At 39.8% G+C, this 14588-nt stretch overlaps 1 protein-coding gene across 1 annotated transcript in view; it reads left to right on the top strand.

Annotated features, from left to right (window-relative positions):
- The window catches only part of LAMC1 (laminin subunit gamma 1), a 130586-nt gene that overhangs the window by 30403 nt on the left and 85595 nt on the right, over positions 1-14588 (top strand). The window lies entirely within an intron of this gene.

Raw genomic sequence — 14588 nt, 5'->3', positions numbered from 1 at the left:
CCTGTGGTTGATCGTACCTCTCAGGATGAAATGCCTTGTATAAAATGTAGTTATACTGCTTAGGGCTTTTGGGGGCTTGTTAGTACTTGTAACTCATCCCTAAAATTTGAGAATTTGAGTTTCACTTCTAGCATTCTAATGGCAGTGACACTATACCACTGCCCCTAGAATATTGATGTTCTGGGATTATGTTAAGAATGAAACATAAGTAAGGGCTAAAGTAAGGTTCTTTTGGTATTTCAGTGGACTTGGTTGATAAAGGGTTCAAGATTCATGCACCTTGTTTATCTCATAGTAAATCCATGTTGAAGTTTCTCCTAGCTTGAAATTTTTCTTTTTAATTTTTTTTAACGTTTATTTATTTTTGAGACAGAGAGAGACAGAGCATGAATGGGGGAGGGTCAGATAGAGAGGGAGACACAGAATCTGAAACAGGCTCCAGGCTCTGAGCCGTCAGCATGGAGCCCGACGTGGGGCTCTAACTCATGGACCACGAGATCGTGACCTGAGCTGAAGTCGGATGCTTAACCGACTGAGCCACCCAGGCGCCCCTCTCCTAGCTTGAAATTTACTTAGTTGATAAACATTGAACTTTTGGAAAAATTCAGTGTGTACCATATGCCGGACCCCATAACTGGCTCTAAGATTACAAAAATGAGTGTAGAAAATTGGACTCTGTTTAATGGATAAGACATTGACTATTCATGGACTCCTAAAACCACAGGCCCCTGAAAGATTTTTTTTTTCCCACTTTGCATCTTCTAACAGTGGAAAAACAGGACAGGTTATCAGGGTTCCTTGTTCTTTGTGTTCTGTTGTGTTGCCTTCTCTCCTGCTGGCTTATTCCTTTGTTAGTGAGAATTCTGCTTATCATTTCTTTTACCAGTCTGTGAAATGTGGTGGTGGGTATTTTTAACCGTTTACTAGTGGTTGATCTGTGTTGTTGACACTTGCTAAGGATGACTTAGCCCCTTGAAGCCTATTTTCTCATTTGAAAAAGTGAGGTAATAATGACACCTATTGGTAGGATTGATGTGAGGATTAAAGGGAGTAAGTGCATTAATAGTGTTTACATGGTGTTTGCCACAAACACAAATACAATCAATGATTATTTTTAATGAGCTTAATAAAAGTGAGACTCTAGTTGGGGACTCTTTTTAAAAGGTATATTAACTATTATAAAGACACTATTGCGTTAAAAATCTTGTGTATGAAATGAGAATTGAGTACTGTTTTCATATATTTATGTCCTAGTCTTCCTTCTTGAGTGAGACTTGACTGGAATTGGCCCAGCCCTGTCTCTGGCTGCCCAGCACTACCGTTGGGCAGTGTGGCGCAGTGGAGAGAGCATGGGCTCCAGTGACAGATGGAACTTATTCCAGTCTTGCTTCAGCGGCTTGCTACCATGCAACCTTTGTAAAGTCTCCTCAGGTGTAAAATTTCTTAATTTTCTTGGGTATGAAAAGTGAATCGTAGTACTTTTCTTATAGGATTGTGAGGATTAAGTAGTGAATGCAGAGCAGGCAGTACAGCCCTCACCACCCTCTGCTTGCTTTGCCTTTTCTCTGACACTTGAGGCTCATCCTATGAACAACCTCACCTCCCCAGATGCGGTGTATTTGTTGTCCACTGGACAAGTGGCACTGTTTTCAAGCCTGACGTGAGCCGTCTTCATCCTGAGGGCTTCTTTACCGCTCCCACCCCACCTTCCGGATCGTACCCTCCCTCGTGAATGCTCCAGTACCACCTGCTTGGCACTTAACGAACCCCAAGAGGCAGCATAGAGGGACCTCAGAGACCTCAGAAGACATTTTATTGCCCACACTCATTTTGCAGATGAAGACACTGAAGCTCAGGCGAGATCGTGGTTGCCTAAGATCAGGCTGCCCACTTCTCCACTAGGGCCCTCTTCCCTCTCTGTGCTCCATCTCAGTTTTTGAGCTTATTTAAAAAAAAACAACAACAAATAAGTTATGTATGCAGCCTCTTCTGAGTGTGCTCAGTGTCCATCCTGCTCCCAGTCTATACACCTATTTTATTTAGGTGGTAGGTAAAATGTTTGAGTAATTTTTATTGAAAATCACAACACAAGTGTTAATCATAATTGCTAATATAATAATCACTAAGCACCTATTATGTGCAAAGCATTGAGGACTGTGACCTTTACAAGAAAGAGAGTCTGTGCCTTTGGAGAGCTCACAACCTCTTGGGCGCTAAGAAACCATGGGGATCGGGAAGATTCTGGAGCAGGACCAAATGTTCTTGAGCTTGCTAGTGTTCTGCCCCCAAGACAGATGCAGAGAAACACAGATTGGTGTTCACCTTGTTCTCACCTCCACTTCTCCAAGAGCAGGTATTTCGCAGAGGCAGGTATGTTTGTTTATATTTCAAAGCCATGGTGGTGCCCACCTCATAGCTTTCTGGAAGCTGCCAGGGACTTTATTTGGTCAGCTGTTGTTCCTTACCATTCCCTTAGCCATCTTTGGTGGGCAAACATTTTATGATACAGGCTGATGTCCAGTTTGACTGGGTCGCCTCTCTCTCTGGGAAACTTCCCAGGCCATCCCAGACCGTATAGAATTTCAGTTAAAAATTTTAACAGCTGTGGGGCGCCTGGGTGGCTCAGTCGGTTAAGCATCTGACTTCAGCTCACGTCATGATCTCATGGTCTGTGAGTTCGAACCCCACATCGGGCTCTGTGCTGACAGCTCAGAGCCTGGAGCCTGCTTCAGATTCTGTGTCTCCCTCTCTTTCTGCCCCTCCCTTGCTCATGCTCTGTCTCTTTCTGTCTCTTGAAAATAAATAAATGTTAAAAAAATTTTTTTAACAGCCGTCACACTGCAGCCTAAGCTAGCAGTGTTGGGAAGCTGAAAATGCACATACAGATCATCCACATTCTGTCTATTGAAGTTTCTCTTATTTTCTCTTCTCAAAACAATATTGTGTGCCTTAACCAAACATAGCATATATATTTTTTATGTGCACGCAAACACCTGAGAAGTAACTAAGTCATAGTCAAAAGTCATCTTTAGAAGGATTGGCTCTGGTTTAGCAAATAATAGCAGACTTCATCTCTTTCTAAAAATATGTCGTCAGTTTATGTCATTGAGTATATTTGACCCTTCTAAAAAGAGGCTCTCTCTCCTCTCTAACATGGAAGGACATTTATTTTTTTTTGCCTATGATGTGGTTTTCCAAAAGTTCATTACTATTGGCTGCTTCATTTCTGTTCTAAATATAGCAGATTCTTGCAAGTATATTTAAAGAGGCAATTTAAGGGTCTTAAGCCTGGTTGATCGTGTGGTTGTGAGTGGTCCATTGCAATATTTCACACTGACAGCATAGGGATATTGGGAGTGATGGAATTTGAAATGCTTTGCAGTTTTCTACATTTTTATGTCTGACTGCTTCTTGAAATGAATGCATTACTTTTTGTAGCAAAGACTCCTCTGTGGTTATTTTAATTTTCTTGGCAGGTGTGAATTTTTCTGGTATCTTCTTTGTAGTTATTTAATAGTAGAGAGCCCAAGTTTTGTTTGTTTGTTTTGTTTTGTTTTTTTGTCCCCAGAAGATAATCATCGAAGTGGAGAGTGATGGATTTGGTAATTCAGGAGTCTGGTGTGTGAATGAATCATTGAGAAACACGTTAAAGGATTCAGGCTTAAGTTTTGTAGTTCTACATGTCCCATTTTCCTGTAACATTTTCTTATGTCTCAGTAGATAAATATTTTATCTTTACTCATACTCATGTTTCTTGTTAACCAAATTATTTCCTAAGATTGTTTATGTAGACTTGAAGTATTTTTAATGTCTCTGGGTGTGGGTGTTCTTAAGTACCTCCCAGAAAACCTCCAGGAATTTTTGCCCACCTACTTGGTTTCCCTGGAGGGCGAAAGAAGATGATTAGTGGAGGAGAAAACCTCACAAAAAGCCACCAACAAAAAGCTGCCTACATGTCTGTTAAAGGTAAGCCCTATGGGCTGCAGTCTCAGCAGCCCCACGGGCTCTTCGGGTAAGGTAATATCTATGTCGTTCTGTTCTAGAACATGTACGGTTTTTTTCCCTCAGAATAAAGTCTCAAAAGATTTTCTTGAAAGATAGCTATGTTTCGACAGGATCTATTTTTGTCACGTGTCTCAGTTTACTGGAAGTTTAAAGTGGATGATTGCTTCCATTGTGTTCCCTGTACCCTATTGCTTATCTTGTGATTTTCTTAGAATCACCTGGTAGTGAAGTGGCCTCTGATTCAAGCCTTCACACGGAAAGCATCTATTGCTTAGGGGAGGCTGTGTTAAGAGAATAAGAAACCTGCTCAGAGGTAAAAAGGGGGGCTTCATTGTTGATTGCTTTATTAACTTGAGCTCAGATTTCTGCTCTGAGAGATGTTCCACAGAAATGTTGATGGAGGGACTATTAGTAAGTTATATCACGGTGAACTGTGGCGTCCCAGACCACCTCAGCCCTCGTGCCCTGGCTGACTGTAAGTGCCTTTATTGTAGAAGTGTAGTGGTTAAATAGGATGACGGTATGAAACGTCTGGCCCGGTGCATGGGAACTAATACGTGTTTCATAATGGTAGCGGTGATTGTTCTGGTAGTTTAACGGGGGCCAGAGGCATGGAGAGAAATGTGACCACTGTTGTATGTAGTAGGAGGTGTATTAGGGCTCTCCAGAGAAACAGACTCAATGGCAGATACACATCTACAGAGATTTATTGTGAGAAATTGGCTCATGCTATTAGGGAAGCAGAGAAGTTCCATGATGTGCTTGCTGCCTGCAAGCTGGAGAGCCAGGAGGGCGGGCGGTATAATTCCAGTGTGAGTCCAGAGGCTGAGAACCAGGGAGCCCCAGGTTCAACGGCAGCAGAAAACAGATGCCTCACCTCACGCTGGCAGACAGGCAGCAAAACGGTGAATTCTTCCTTTCTCTGCCTTTTTCTGTTCAGGCCCTCAGTGAATTGGATGATGCCCACCAGCATTGGGGAGGGCCGGCTGCCTTACTGAGTGCACGCATTCAAATGCTAATCTCCTCTGGAAACACCCTCACAGACACACCTAGAAATAGTGTTTATTTGGGGCACCCCATGGCCCAGTCAAGTAGACAGGTAAAATTAACCATCACAGGAAAGCTTTATTGATCTTGAAAGGAGAGTCTTTTAGAGCAAGCCTTTAAAATCTTCACATCTGGTCATGTCACTGCTTAAAATCATCCCTGGCACCTCATCACGTATCCAGAAGTTCAGGGTGACATGAATGTGCTTTCCCGCTTTACTTGTGGTGTTTTAGTCATGCTGAATCTCTTGCAGTTTCTGGAAAATGGCGTGCATTTTCATTTTTTTTCTTAAGTAGCAGCTGCCGCTTTAACCTGTCCCTCCACTCCCTATTAGTCATCCTTCAAGACTTAATTCAGATCCCATTTCTTTGGTGTAGTCTTTTGGATCGTGGTCTCCCCATGCCACCTTCCTTTTTGGTGAATCACTACTTGTATTGTGTTTCCATAGTACCCTCTACACAACACTACAGCAGTTACTAAAGTGTCCTAATGATTTGTTTAGTGTCTGACTCACTAAATAATCATTACATTCCCTGAGGACAAGGATCAGGTCTTAGTCATTTTTATATCCCTAGCACTAGATCGGTGCCAGCACGTAGTAGACGCTCATTAGATGCTTGTAGGTGGGAGGGAAGGAAGGAAGACAGGAAGGAAGGAAGGAAAGAAAGAAGGAAGGAACGAAGGAAGGAAGGAGTTATCCTAATGAGAGATTATCCTAAGTTGGTATAATAGCATGAGCAAAAATAAGCCTGCAAAATTAGCATCGTTTTGATGGGAAGAATGAGACAATTTGATTGGAAAGGATTTGTGTTGAGAAGTAAGCCTGTGTAAAAGAAGTTATGATCCCTTCACTTGGAAGGCTTTGCATATGAAACAGAAGAATTGAGATGTGTTACGGAAGGGAGCCATTTTAGGATTTTGTCAGAGGAGTGATGTGTTTACATAGCAAAGTTACAGGAAAATGAGTCTTGTGGCTGGATGGTTTGGAATGAGGGGAAGTTTGGGTCCTGGGGTACTCTTTAAATGATTGCAGCAATAATGAGAGCTGAGCCTAGGGTGATGCCAGTCAGAAAGGCAAGAGGAGATACATTTAAAACAACAAATCACAAAATTCTGACAAATCAGTTCTCTTTAAGATTTCTTACATTTTGGTTTGCCAGAGTTTTTGGGTTTTTTTCTTCCTCCTTTCAAAAGTGAAGTTTTCTCCATTTGATTCTTCAGGTATTATTGCCTAAAAATTCCACCCTAATCTGAAACTCTCTACTCTGATTTTTTCAAAAAGGAACAGAAGTTCTTTCAATAACTTCTGTTTTAGTTTAGTTTTTTTGTTTTTGTTTTTTGGTCTGGGTTCATCTCTGCTGGGCTGTGGGCCCAGAAGGAAACTTGGGAAATAATTTGTCAGTTCTCTTTGGCATTTACAAGATGTTCCTATAGTGTCCTTATTAGAGCATGGCTTCCTGACATTTTGATATGGTTGTCAATAAGAGTGCTTATTGAAAAATGGTGCCTATATCAGTTTTTTCTTTATTTTTAAAGACATCTATATCTTTTCAAGTTTTGTATCTTTGAGATATTCTTATAAGGTCTTTTATTCGTGGATTATGAAAAATGTCGAATGAAATTCTAATCAGACGTCAGTTTTGTTCTGTGAACTTGTACAATGAAAAAAAGTTATCTAAATGATAAACCTGTCTCATTGTCATTTAATATAGAGGGCCTGCTCTACTCCAGTCTTGGAGCCAGGGGTTCCACAGACGTTATGTTGAATGCTTCCCATACCTGGGAAAGTAAATATTTAATGATTTACTTTACTAAGAAAAGTAAGGATTTGGGCAGTTGTGTCACTGTGCATAATTGGGAAGTGGTGGGAAAGGAAAACCACATCTTTTTGAATATACCCAGTTGATGCTGTACATTTGCATACAGCAGTTCTCAAACTTTCTTAGTGATGGGACCCTTCATCCAAAGAAATAGACTTCCTGATACGTAAAATGGATAAGAATAGTGTTCTGTTGTATACATTTATTTTAATTGACATACTAGATTTCAGGTTGAGAGTTAATGTTTCAGTCTTCAGTCAGTTTCATCATATAGCTTATTTTTATGCATGTAAGATACATAAGAATTCAAATAAGAATTCAAAGTCTTGTGGATAATTCTAATAGCTTGTTTTTTCCTGTATCAATGTTATTGTTAAAAACACTAATAATTACAATATAGCTCTTTAATTGCTTTTTAAAATAGTACATCTGGCAGTTTCAGAGCAGTCTGATTACACTGATCTAGAAAACTGGAAGGAGAAATGGTAGGAAATTTTGTTATAAAGTTGAATTACTGGGGCGCCTGGGTGGCGCAGTCGGTTAAGCGTCCGACTTCAGCCAGGTCACGATCTCGCGGTCCGGGAGTTCGAGCCCCGCGTCGGGCTCTGGGCTGATGGCTCAGAGCCTGGAGCCTGTTTCCGATTCTGTGTCTCCCTCTCTCTCTGCCCCTCCCCCGTTCATGCTCTGTCTCTCTCTGTCCCAAAAATAAATAAACGTTGAAAAAAAAAATTTAAAAAAAAAAAATTAAAGTTGAATTACTGATCATACCTATTGTTGTCCACATTACTTACCAGTTAATGAAGTTCATGGCTGGGGGGTGGGCAGTAAGGAGCTGGCAGGGAGTTAGGGAATGCCTCCACATCTAGTTTCATTGTTTGGCAGAAAACTGTTTTTGAATATGCCTTATAATATTTTAAGATGTTCATGGTTACTTAAATCAAAAGACTGTTAGCTTTTCACTCAGTTTCAGGAATAGTTAAATTTATTTTGTTTTACATGTTGAGTACAAACTAACCTCCCTGCAGTCCTTACTATAGTAAGATTAGAGCTTGCTCAGTAGGACAGGCAAGTTAATGCATATATGTTTTATTTCAGAGATAGTTAATTAATGGAATTTATTAACCAAAGAGTAATTCTTTAAAATTCCAAGAGATAAAATTCCAAATTAAAGAGAGATTTTTAAATCAGTACATTGTTCCAGAGCAAATAGCAAGCTTAGGTATGAAAAAGAAAGTTGAAATTGTTGTATATGGGTATAGAAACCTTGGAAAATGAACGTTTCAAAGATGGTTTAGTGAAATTTTATGGCATTGCCCATTACTATTTGGAAGATGCTGGCATCTAATACTTAGTATTGACCACTTGAACATACTTTAGCAATTGCTTTTGTAGGAGCTATGCTACTCCTGAGGTCTTTCCTATCATTGCATTAAATAGTATGATGTAATGACTTATAAATCTGCCTTATACTTTTTGTAGCAGAAACATGTTACAAAAGCAAGCAAGACAGGCACATCTGTCTCATCAAACTGAATTGTTGTAAAGAGTTTGGTCAATTTCAGACATGGAATGAACTCAATCAAAGGGAGCTCTTGCTAAGAATCTTCCCTGGGTGGTGTTCTGAGATAATGCTATTAATTTTATTTTCATAATATTATGCTCATCCATCAACCTTAATGCTATATTATTTCTTCTCCTCCTCCCTTCTTCCTTCACCTTCTTCCTTCTCTTCCTCCTCCTCCTCCTTTCTCTTCCTCCTCCTTATTCTCTCCTTCTTCCTTCTCCTCCTCCTCCTCCTCCTCCTCCTCCTCCTCCTCCTCCTCCATCATAATGTTTGCCTGTCATATAGCTCATTCTGTGATATGAATGACTTTGAATGACAGAGTACTTAAATTTTTATGGTCAGGTTGTAAGTATAAAAGACTGTAAGTCCTAAAACTTTAAATCCGCATTAAGGTTTTATGAAGCAAAATGGGTAACATCTTTATTATTGAAAGTTGACTCTTATACTGTGGCAGATGCAGGCAGCCAGTGGGCAGCTGTGCTTAGGCTTTCCCTGGCATTTGAGTGTGACACACAAGGACAGTTTGATAGTGTGTGTGCTTATACAATTTTATACAAATGGACAAACCCAAAACTAAACTCGCATGAAGACAAAGCAGAACTATAAACAGTCTAATTAAAGACATATGTATAAGTTGAGATATATCACAGAGATGGAGAAGAGTTTTTCCAGTGTCTGCATAAAAATGAATTGTCTGTATCATTTAGTGCATTTGATGGTTAAAATTTTATATGCAATACATCTAAGTGTATGTATAGTCTTCAGAGAAACAAAACTAATAGATACATATGTGTACATATATGTTTATACGTAAATATATACACATAATGTTTAATATATATGTGTGCATAAGTCAATACATACATAAATACACATATATTGGTGTATGTTACATATGAATTTATTTTAAGGAATTGGCTCACATAATTGTAGGGACTGGGAAGCCTAAAATCTATAGGGCAGGTCAACAGGCCAAAATTCAGGTAAGAGCTATATTGCAGTCTTGAGTCCAAACGCTGGAAACTCAGCCAACATTTCTATGTTGGAGTTGGAGGCAAAATTCCTTCATCTTAGGAAACTTTAGTCTTTGCTTTTATTTTTTATTTTTTATTTTTTAAATTTTCTTTTTTTGAACGTTTATTTATTTTTGGGACAGAGAGAGACAGAGCATGAACGGGGGAGGGGCAGAGAGAGAGGGAGACACAGAATCTGAAACAGGCTCCAGGCTCTGAGCCATCAGCCCAGAGCCTGACACGGGGCTCACACTCACGGACCGCGAGATCGTGACCTGGCTGAAGTCGGACGCTTAACCGACTGCGCCACCCAGGCGCCCCTAGTCTTTGCTTTTAATGCCTTCAACTGATTGGATGAGGCCACCCATGTTATGGAGGCTCATCCTCTTTGCTCTGAGTCAACTGATTTAAATGTTAATCACATCTAAGAAATACCTTCACAGCAACATTTAGAATGGTCAAACACTTGGGTCAAGATGACACATAAAATTAACTATTACAGAGTGTATTTTTAATTGTAAGTTTTGAAGCATTAAAATAATTTAAAAATTAAATTTTGTTCATTGTGACTACTTCTCTGGAAGCCCAGAACTCTGACAGGAATGAAAAGTAGTTTGGTATGGAAAGAACAAAGAATTGTAGCTGGGCAAACTTGGGCTTAGACCTCAGCTCTGCCATTTACAATGGGAGACTTTGGTCAAGTTTCTTAAATTTGATTTTCACTTTCTCCATTTATAAAATAAGATTACTTCATCAGACTACTTTGATAATTAAATGAGAGAATGCTCATAAAAGTTCCAGTGTAGTGACTGGTGTATAGTGGCTTTCAGTACATGATAACTTAACATTGTGATTAATACTATAGACTTATATTCATACTGCATTTTAAAGTTTTTAATTTCCCTTTATATCTTTTACACTGTAGCCTTATGCACAAGCGTCCTGTTGAGCACTGTGTTGGCATTGTTTGCGAGGAAAAATGGAATCAAAATCCATCATCTTTAAATTTTATTCTTTTTCTAAAAGGACTATTATAATTGAACATCCAAGAAGCGAAGTGACATTATGACCTCAGAGTGTTGTTTGAAGATTAATGAGGTACCCTGAAGAGCATTTGCTACAGAGCTTGGGACCCTAAGTTATTTACTGTGTTTTTGAGCATCGGTACATAATTTTTCTGAAGTCATGGGTTATGGTTAAGTACATTGTAAGAGTGCATCCAAACTTAATTTCTTGTTTTGATATTAGTGTTCATTGAAATGGAACCATATTTATAGAAAATCTTTAAAGCAGTTCATATTCTTACCTAGAGCCTTACTAACTATTGATGACTTACTGACGGGCTTTGGGATTTTGTTCAGATTAAAAGGAATTTTTTTTTAATAAATTTTTTTTTCAACGTTTATTTATTTTTGGGACAGAGAGAGACAGAGCATGAACGGGGGAGGGGCAGAGAGAGAGGGAGACACAGAATCGAAAACAGGCTCCAGGCTCTGAGCCATCAGCCCAGAGCCTGACGCGGGGCTCGAACTCACGGACCGCGAGATGGTGACCTGGCTGAAGTCGGACGCTTAACCGACTGCGCCACCCAGGCGCCCCTTAAAGGAATTTTTGATCTATTAGGTTTTCAATTTTGTTTGGAATTCTTTTTTTATTTAATAAGTACATTTTTAAGGTTATAAAAGTACTTTTGATTTTTTTTTAATAGTGTGACTCCCCCTAAAGTTGACTGTACTGCTACACAATGTATTGTGTGCAATTCTTTTTTGCTGTAGTTCTGGACTATGTGTTCTGTAGTTTGTCAGTATTAAGCATAATAGTGTTGGGAGTGTATGATAGCAAAGAGGACTTTGGAAAGATCTGTCATTGGGGTCTTCACATGGGTGCTGCTGTTATTGAATGAATGGGAAAAAGAGACTTAACTCTATAGCTGTCGCTTCTGATGAATCTCCCAGGAAGAGTGGATTGGAGTCCATTAACCTGAGCTTCCTATAGCATAATGGGAAATATGCTTAGGGTCTGTTTCCTGGTAACCTCCTGACGGTTGTAAGGGCTAGATAGAAAGTACCTGGTAATGCTCAGTTTCTTACTTGAGGGTAGGGTTTAAAAAAAAGAAGTCTTTTGTTAAAATCTTTTTGCTTAAGATGATATATATGAATGGTTTTGTGTTGTGGGTTTCTTTTTATGAACCATGACACTGGATACAGTTGTCCTCATCTCAGATGCTTAAATGAACTTAAAGTATAAGATAATTATTTTCATGAAAATTGAAGTAGCACCTGGGATGTCACAGTCCTAGGTAAGAAGTAGAAGCCAGGACTCATTTATAGTACATCAGCATTGGTAGGTAAGGGCATCCACTCAGCTGAGAATGAACAGCATCCAAACCAGAAAGGTTTTAGGGGTATTGGTGCTCTTCAGATTCATCCAGGCCAGCTAGCAGCATCCACTGACTCCTAGAAAGGACCTGCTAAGCGCAGGCACTGTGCTAGTATTTTATGTGTAGTCAGAACTTCTCTAAGAAGCAGCTACTAAATTATCACAGGTCTACAGTCACACATCTAATACTCTTGGAACAAAACGTGTTTTAGAATTACGACTTTCTGGATGTTTAGAATATTTTAGCATGTACTTTATACTACATATTCCCCCTCCCTCAGCAGTTTTTGGCCAAGTCCCCCTTAATTGAACGTGTGACTATTTCTGTAGTGAAATACATAAAAATTCACACATAAGTGGGGATAATGACTACAAACAGCCCGGCTCTATGTCATTCAGGTCACATTTTGCCACAAATGAGTTTTCTACCAAAGGAGTTTGCTGTTAACTTAGAACGAAAACCGGTTTATAGAGCTTTGGAAGTTTCAGACTTGAGGAAAAGGCATCAGAATTTCTGTTTTTATAGTTAAGGAAGTAATGGCATGAAAAATAATTTTCCCAAGACACTTGAACTTCTACATTTACCACTATACCACTATAGTAGGTAGTATATGGTATTACATGGAATAAGAACAGATACGTACATATGATGTCATTTCATTTTTTTCTCTACCTTTTTTAGTCACCTGAGTGTTTGAATTCTTACACATCATTGAGTCCTAAAGACAGTATAAGTCAGTATTGGCTTTCCCATCTCATTCTTTTCCATCTAAATTAATGTGCATTTTGACCAGGTTTTAGTGCATTATTGGGAAATTTCAGTACTACAGGTGAAATTAGGAGATTTCCTATTTTAAATACTTTCGAAGGTTCTTTATAATTCATAGTCCATGGGGGTATTTTGTTTGTTAGATATTTTCCATTGGTGGGTTTTTATGAACCATCTCCTAACTTTATCTCTTTTTCACAAAATATAAAAATAGCTTATTTGGCAATAAATCAGTGCATGTTCACTAGTTTATATATAGACACAACAGGGTGTTTAAGATTTCGCCCAGTTTTCTAAGGGTTCAAAACATACTTGTTAGTGTTTTTCTTGGCAGTTACCTTCAATATAGTTAGTGTTTGGGGGAGAATTGAGAAAACTTAGAATAGGCTCAAGATGTCAGGGGAGAAGATTCTGAGGGCTATACAGCCCCACTGCCTGAGTTCTACTCCTGCTGCCGTCTCAGGCCTGTGATACTACTGGTTTTGAAGGGCTATCTGAAGGATTAAGTGAAGAGGTGCTTGCAACAGACTGAGCCTGTCACCTGGTGCATACTCCATGTTCACTGTCATTGTTATCCTGAGCAGAACTAAGGTTTTCTTCTTCTTCTTCTTTTTAACGTTTGTTTATATTTGAGAGAGAGAGAGAGAGAGAGAGCACGTGTGCCCAAAAGTGGGGGAGGGACAGAGAGAGGGAGACAGAGGATCAGAAGCAGGCTTTGTGCTGACAGCAGAGAGTCTGATGCGGGGCCCTACGACAGGGGGTAAGAGGTAAGATCATGACCTGAACCCAATTCTGACATTTAACCGACTGAGCCACCCAGGTGCCCCTTCTTTTTCTTGTTTTTTTGTTTGTTTTTTAATGTTTATTTTTGAGAGACAGAAACAGAGAGAGAGAGAGAAAATGAGAGGGGGAGGGACCGGGAGAGAGGATCTGAAGTGGGCTCTGCACTGACAGCAGCAAGCCCTATATGGGGCTTAAACCCAGGAACCGTGACATCACGACCTAAGCCGAAGTTGGACACTCAACCTACTGAGCCCCTTAGGTGCCTCGGGACTGAGGTTTTCTCACCTGACATAATTCTTTATCAGATTTGCATCTAAATTGAAGCAGTTTGTTGTTGATTTCACCTTTCCCCTCACCTTCAAGTAAGTGGCCCCTCAACCTTTTCCCGGCCTTCTTATTCCCGAGAGCTGTACCATGAGATCCACGACCAGGTGTGGCAGTGATACTCCGTTGAAGGAGGTGGGGTGTTTGGGGTGCAGAGACTGCAGACGTTCTCTCAGAATTGAGGGAATCTGAGTGTGTTCGTTGGTTTCTGCTCCGTTCTCTGGGTGCCCTGCCATTGAATCAGTGAATAAGTAGTCTTAGTGACTAAGCTTGCTAAGTTTCTTACTAGGATGTTTTAAAAAAATATTTAAGTATTTGAGATAGTCACCTCTGATGAGAAATGTACCAAAATACTATGGTCTGACAATGAAGAATGAATCCAAAAATGTTTCTTCATGTGACTCTTATTTCTTGACTAAGGAAAGAAAGCAGGACATGAGTTTACATCTAAGGTTATACTTTTAATATTCCAGTTCTGTAATTATTTAAACCGTATAGTATTTTGTAAGTTGCTTTAGATAATACGTATTATGTATGTCATATTGTTACAAATTTCAGTCAGTCCTAGAAGCTTATGTTTCAACGTTTTTTGTTTTTTTTTTTTTTTTAATTTTTTATTTTTGGGACAGAGAGAGACAGAGCATGAACGGGGGAGGGGCAGAGAGAGAGGGAGACACAGAATCAGAAACAGGCTCCAGGCTCCGAGCCATCAGCCCAGAGCCTGACGCGGGGCTCGAACTCACGGAGTGTGAGATCGTGACCTGGCTGAAGTCGGACGCTTAACCGACTGCGCCACCCAGGCGCCCCGCTTATGTTTCAATAAAAGTCAAGAATTTGTGGGTTCTTACTAGTTTACTTTCATGAGGGTGGGGTGATTGTTATGT

This window comes from Prionailurus bengalensis, chromosome E4 (genome assembly GCF_016509475.1).
Source record: "Prionailurus bengalensis isolate Pbe53 chromosome E4, Fcat_Pben_1.1_paternal_pri, whole genome shotgun sequence".
NCBI lineage: Eukaryota > Metazoa > Chordata > Mammalia > Carnivora > Felidae > Prionailurus > Prionailurus bengalensis.
The sequence above is the reverse complement of the archived record's forward strand: the minus strand, read 5'-3'. Positions and strand labels throughout refer to the sequence as shown.